This window comes from Chanodichthys erythropterus, chromosome 16 (assembly GCF_024489055.1).
Source record: "Chanodichthys erythropterus isolate Z2021 chromosome 16, ASM2448905v1, whole genome shotgun sequence".
NCBI classification, from domain to species: domain Eukaryota; kingdom Metazoa; phylum Chordata; class Actinopteri; order Cypriniformes; family Xenocyprididae; genus Chanodichthys; species Chanodichthys erythropterus.
The window spans coordinates 36,016,884-36,023,375 of NC_090236.1; positions in this window are offsets into that span (position 1 = coordinate 36,016,884).

Consider the following 6,492-nt stretch of genomic DNA (forward strand, 5'->3'; position numbering starts at 1 on the left):
AGATTCAGCTGAAAATACATTGAGAATTGTCACGGTGCCAACTCTTACCAGGCATCACACAGAGTTGGTATTGTGTCTCCTTGTCCAGGCAGGTGGCACATAGCAGCACAGCAAGAGAGATGATCTCTGTGCTCCAGAATAGCTCTTCTTCTCTGACCACCCCGCCTCTCGTTGTTCTGACACTGCTGTCCTGAAGTACACTGGCTAGAGTTTCATCAGTCTGCTGAAACCGGCACAGGGATCACGTTCTAAATATTTAGACCGCCTTGGAATACACTGCCTGCCTTTTGTAGTTGGACGATTCGTCACCACGCTGTCACTTCATCTCACTCCGGCGGGTGTCTTAATTGACAAGCTGCTTAAGTGGGAGGAGGTGTAGCTAAGACAGAAAACGATTGGATGATATAAATAAATAAGGCAGATATATGGGGAAAGTCAGCCAGAGTTCTCTCAGTTTTACTCAAGGAGCTGTGAGCCTTGCTGCTCTTACGGATCATGAAAATATAAGAAGGACATGAATTATGTGCCTCCCAGGCAGCAAAGCAAGGGAATGAAACAAGGGCTTCTGTAAGTCAGGTTAATTGGGTTTGGCCTTTCGATAGTGAGATAATGGCATCTAATGCTAGATTCAGACAGCCTAATTTAATTCATTTAATAACAGATACATGTTTTAGTTTATAAAACTGTTCTATTATGGAGTTTTAAAAACTGATCTTTATCACTGTCGTAAAAAAAATACTTGGTAAAAGATCAGTGTGTCTGGCATTGCAGCAAAAAAAACCATCTCATGCTTATCGAAGTCATGTTTTAATGTAATCATTCCTTTGCATCTAAAGACATAGTGTAATGGCAGTGAGGGAAGAGGGAATTGCATTCCCTTGTCGTGTGTAATATTGAATTAGAAAGATGTCAAATGACAAGTATGGTAGCTTTGCACTAAAGCGCATTACCTGCATTAAATGCATTGACACAGCAGGCTCATTCAGCTTTGTCACAGATCCCTTCTGCTGGTAATATTGTAATTTATGCAACAAATCCCTGCCAGCTGTCATAATCAAATGTGTCTGTGATGTGGCACCTTGCTGTGTGTGTGAGCACAGATAAATGTGCATGCATGCATACACGAGAGGTGCAGCTTGAGTTTGAGCGTACTGTATGTGGGTGATCGTGTCCTCCTTTGACTTAAAGGATTAGTTTACTTCTGAATGAAAATTTCCTGATAATTTACTCACCCTCATGACATCCAAGATGTCTTCAGTCGAAAAGAAATTAAGGTTTTTTGATGAAAACATTCCAGGATTATTCTCCTTATAGTGGACTTCAATGGACTCCAAATGGTTGAAGGTCAAAATTACAGTTTCAGTGCAGCTTCAAAGAGCTTTAAATGATACCAGACGAGGAATAAGGGTCTTATCTAGCAAAACGATCGGTCATTTCTAAAAAAAAATTAAATGTGTAACCAAAAATGCTCATCTAGCACTAGCTCTGCGATGCGTCACACATTGCGTAATCATGTTACAAAGGTTGTGTGACGTAGGCAGAAGTACCAATCCAGTGTCTACAAAGCAAACGTGCAAAGATTAAGCTAAATGCCTGTAAAAAAAAAAAAAAAAAGAGGTAAAACAAGGATATCGGATGATTTTGAAGTTGATGAAATTTAGATGAAGTTTTTAGATGAAGCATTTGTGGTTAAAAGTATCTATTTGTTTTGTTTTTTTTAAGAAAATTTTTGTTAGATTAGACCCTTATTCCTCTTTTGGGATCATGTAGAGTCTTTTGAAGCTGCAATGAAACTGCAATTTGGACCTTCAACCTGTTGGTAACTGTTGAAGTCCACTATATTGAGAGAAATCCTGGAATATTTTCCTCAAAAACCTTAGTTTTTTTTTTTTTTTTTGACTGAAGAAAGAAAGACATGAACATCTTGGATGACATGAGGGTGAGTAAATTATCAGCAAATTTGAATTCAGAAGTGAACTAATCCTAATAATTAAATGGTTAGTTCTCACAAAAATGAAAATACTGTCATTAATTACTCACCCTCATGTCGTTCCACACCCGTAAGACTTTTGTTCATCATCAGAACACAAATTAAGATATTTTTTATGAAATCTTGAGAGCTTTCTATCCCTTCATTGACAGACTATGCAACTACCACTTTCAAGTCCCAGAAAGGTAGTAAAGACATCCTTAAAGTAATCCATCTGACTCCAGTGGTTTAACCTCAATTTCATGAAGCAAGTGGTTTGTGCAAAAAAAGCATAATTTACCACTTTATTTACAAAATATATCTCCAACGTGCATTCACACAAAATCTGCTCTCGCATCAATACAACACGCATGCGTCATGCTTCTCTTTTGAACCAAAGAAAGATCTTTAACGAAAGTCTTATGGGTTTCGACATGAGGGTGAGTAATTAAATTTCATTTTTGGGTGAACTAACCTTTTAAGTCTGCAAACATAATTAATCTTCCCACATACTGGAACATGTCTGTTTGTAAACAGAGGGTATTTTCATTAGTTTTGCTTGCCAAAAACAGACTGACAAATATTGATACTTAAAGGGAAAGTTCACTCTTTTTTGGGGTTTGAATATTAATTTACTGATGTGCTTATTTGCTCAAGTCTTGTGAATTGAATGAATATGAAATATGCAATTAATAAATCAGTAGTGTTTCAAACAAGTGATTTGAAAATGGTACATTTTCAAGAGTCATCTGCAAGTTTCTTGCAACAGCAGTGATACATGAAGAAAAAAGCCTGTAAATTCTACTATATACTATATGTTAAAGTCTTAATATATTATGTATATAAAATAGTTTGCCTTGGATATAGTATTATTATTGTTTTTTGTTGATATAGAGGTTATTTTGGACCAGATAGAGTCATCTGTCAGTTTCTTGCAACAGCACTGACATGAAATTATGAGCTTCTCTCCCTTAATATATTCAGAAAGAAAAAATTGTATAATTTTTTATAAAATATTTTGCATTATATATATATTATAGCCAGAGCTGGGAAGTAGCAGATTACATGTAATCTGAATTGCTTAATCAGATTCCAAAAATTAAAAAGTACTTGTAATTAGAGTAAACTATTTTTTAAAATATTCGCAATCAGACTACAGTTACTTTTTTATGGATTACATGATTTTATATTATTTAGACAATGGCAGTAAGTTGTTCACAATTAATTGACTCTCCTAATTTTTCATTTTTTTTAACATTTATATTTTTTTCATAGTAAACCTGCCGCTTCGTTTGTGATTCTTTGAGTTTTTTCCTGCGGTGAGGGGAAAATATAGGTGAAATATAGAGAAATATATATGAAATGTTTGATGTAGCAGTGATATTGCTGTGAATTTCATGTTATAAATATTTGTTTTTGTAATGTGGCTGTTTTCTAAATGTACTTAATTTTAAGTAAATATGTTTTAAAATCATAAGTCTGTTGAGGCTTTTGTTGGTGAATAGAATATATTTTTTGGAATATATTTTTTCTTTGTATCAGTCAAAATAGTACAAGATTATCCTATGACATCAAATAAGGGTTAGCGCAAAAGTAATCTAAATGTAATCCAAAAGTAGTCAGATTACGTTACCAAAAAATGTAATCTAAGAGATTATATTACTGATTACAATTCATAAGTAATCTACCCAGCTCTGATTATAGCCTATGCTTACTTTTCTCTATCTAGTAGTCATAAAAATTAAGACTTCATGTTCCCTACTTACCTGACTATTATAAACTCACCAAGCACGTTTCCTAAAGATAAAGCCAAGTGGCATGTGAATGCTGTCACTTTTTATTCCTTTGTAATATATTCTCTGGACGGTGGTCATGTGAAACGCATGACGCACGCTCATAGGCTGACGCTTTCCTCTCGGTTAACGTCTGTAAAGGTGTGGGTTCATTTCCTGACCCTTTCCGCGCGTGCAGCATCATCTCACAGGCTGTTGCATCCTCCTGAGGGACCGTCGGCTCTCTCTCTCCCTCTGCCCGTACTCTACAATTCGCATTCTGGGTAATACTACTCGTTCATTTGCGAACTCGGATGTGTGATATTGTCTCTCACGGTACACACGCGGCTGTTCGCTGGGAATACACGGAATTACATCCGCAACAAATGATGATGTGACAGCCATCCGTTCAGAGAAATAATAAAAGCTAGCTGTGCAGTGGACGCTGCGTTTCTGCTAACGAAGCAAAGCCTCAGACGATCCTTTCCCAGATGAACAGTTACAGTAGTGTTCAGCACTGACAGACAGCGGGCATTCGGAATAATACCCTGCTTTACAAACATTCTGGGAGGAGGAGAAACAGGTTTAAGGTAAATGAAATGTCCTTCTATGAGCAGACATGCACTTGTGCTGAAATGGTTTTGATGTGGATGCAGTCTAATGTAAGTGTTGAAGTGGCAATTCAATCTCTAAATGTGTTATGAATTTTAATGCATGAATAACAAAAAAATTCTTACACACACATAGTAAACATTCAACAGTTATGAAGTGGGATCACTATCCTGAACCTTTGGACACAATGCACATAATTGTTTTCCACTTGTTCATGTTGTATGCCTTGTGTGGGTTAAACTTGAATTATGAAGGATAAAAAAAACTAGAATCTGGTGATTCTGGCACTCTAGGTAAGATATAACATTGTCACCATCTCCAAAAAAAGTACTATATTCATATTTTAATCAATTTTGTTGCATTGAAGATCACTGTATATCATTTTTATTTATATAAAAAAAATTATAAAGTGATTACATTGTGCCAGATTTATTTATTTTGTTTGATTATTCTACTTTATAGTGGTTAAATTAGTTCAGATTGATCAAAGGGAAAGAGATAGACAGATAGGCATGGTGTATATTTCATTTTTGAGACATCTGAGCCTAATAGTAGTCAGATGTCTCATGCAAAGCTATAGCTTTTGGCGAAGATGTCATGTTTTCCACAGGGGAAAGCATATGTTGTCTGTTTCTAGCAGACACGACACATACACAGATGCTGTTTTAGTGGAGACATGATTTCTAGGCCAGTGATGTTGTATCTGCCAAGGGGGCCTGGTGTGTTTGGAGCTGCTTTTCAACTGTTTGTTTTGCTGGATTTACATGGCAAGCTCTCCAGCAGTGTGCTCTTGGCAGATGTACTGCTTGAGGGAGCCTGTTTGACTGAGTCAAGCTATGGTAAACCACACAGTCTCAAGGAAGAGCCCATCAAGGGTTTTTCTGTTAACAATTCTTGTCTGTTGCAAGCAATGTTGTTGAATGCTAACGGGTGATGACACATGTACATGAACATGATGTAATACTACTATACTATGGTAAAAAGAGAAATTGCTGGAAAATTATTTGATTATGTACTGTAAATAACTTTACTGACCCCCAAAATTAGCTGCCAATTAAGGGTTTTCAATGGCGGATTCTTAAACTTTCATATTTGACTACATCCATGGAACCAATTTGGAACAACTTAACATTTAAGGGTTAGTTCACCCAAAACTGAAATTTCTATCATTAATTACTCACGCTCATGTCGTTCCACACCCGTAAGACCTTCGTTCATCTTCAGAACACAAATTAAGATATTTTGTTGAAATCCGAGAGGTTTTTTTTTTATCCTCCATTAAAAGCAATGAAATGACCACATTCAATGTCCAGAAAAGTAGTAAAAACATAGTAAAATACTCCATGTGACTACAGTGGTTCAACATTAATGTTATAAAGCAACGAGAATGCTTTTTGTGCGCAAAAACAAACACTTTATTCAACATTTTTTCCTCCTCTCTGTCAGTCTGTTACGCTGTTGTCGCAGTGCTGCATTTCCATGTTTATGTCAGAAAATAGTGTAGGAGAATGACAGGGCAGAGACGAATTTGTTGAATAAAATTGTTATTTTTGTTTTGTTTTTGTGCACAAAAAGTATTCTCGTATGAATCAGTGTGTCGAATCAGCGGTTCGGAGTGCCAAAGTCACGTGATTTCAACAGTTTGGCGGTTTGACATGCGATCCGAATCATGATTCGATATGCTGATTCATTTGTGCTCCGAATCTTCCTGAAGCAGTGTTTTGAAATCGGCCATCACTATATAAGTCATTATTTCGTTTTTTTGGACCATTAATGTTTTTAGTACATTAATGGATCTTGAGAGAGGAAGCGTCATTGCTGGCTATGAAGGCCTCACTGAGCCACCGGATTTCAACTAAAATATCTTAATTTGCGTTCCTAATGGTGCATTCACACCGGACGCGAATGAAGCGGTAAGCGTGAGTGATTTACATGTTAAGTCAATGCAAAGACGCGAATTGACATCCTGCGCCGCGATATGCGTGAATGACGTGGCGTGAATTGAGCGATTCTTCGCTTAACACGTGATTCGCGCGAATCGCGCAAGTTGACAAAAATCTGAACGGGTCTTACGGGTGTGGAACGACATGAGGGTGAGTAACATTTTTGGGTGAACTAACCCTTTAAGGTTAAACAAGT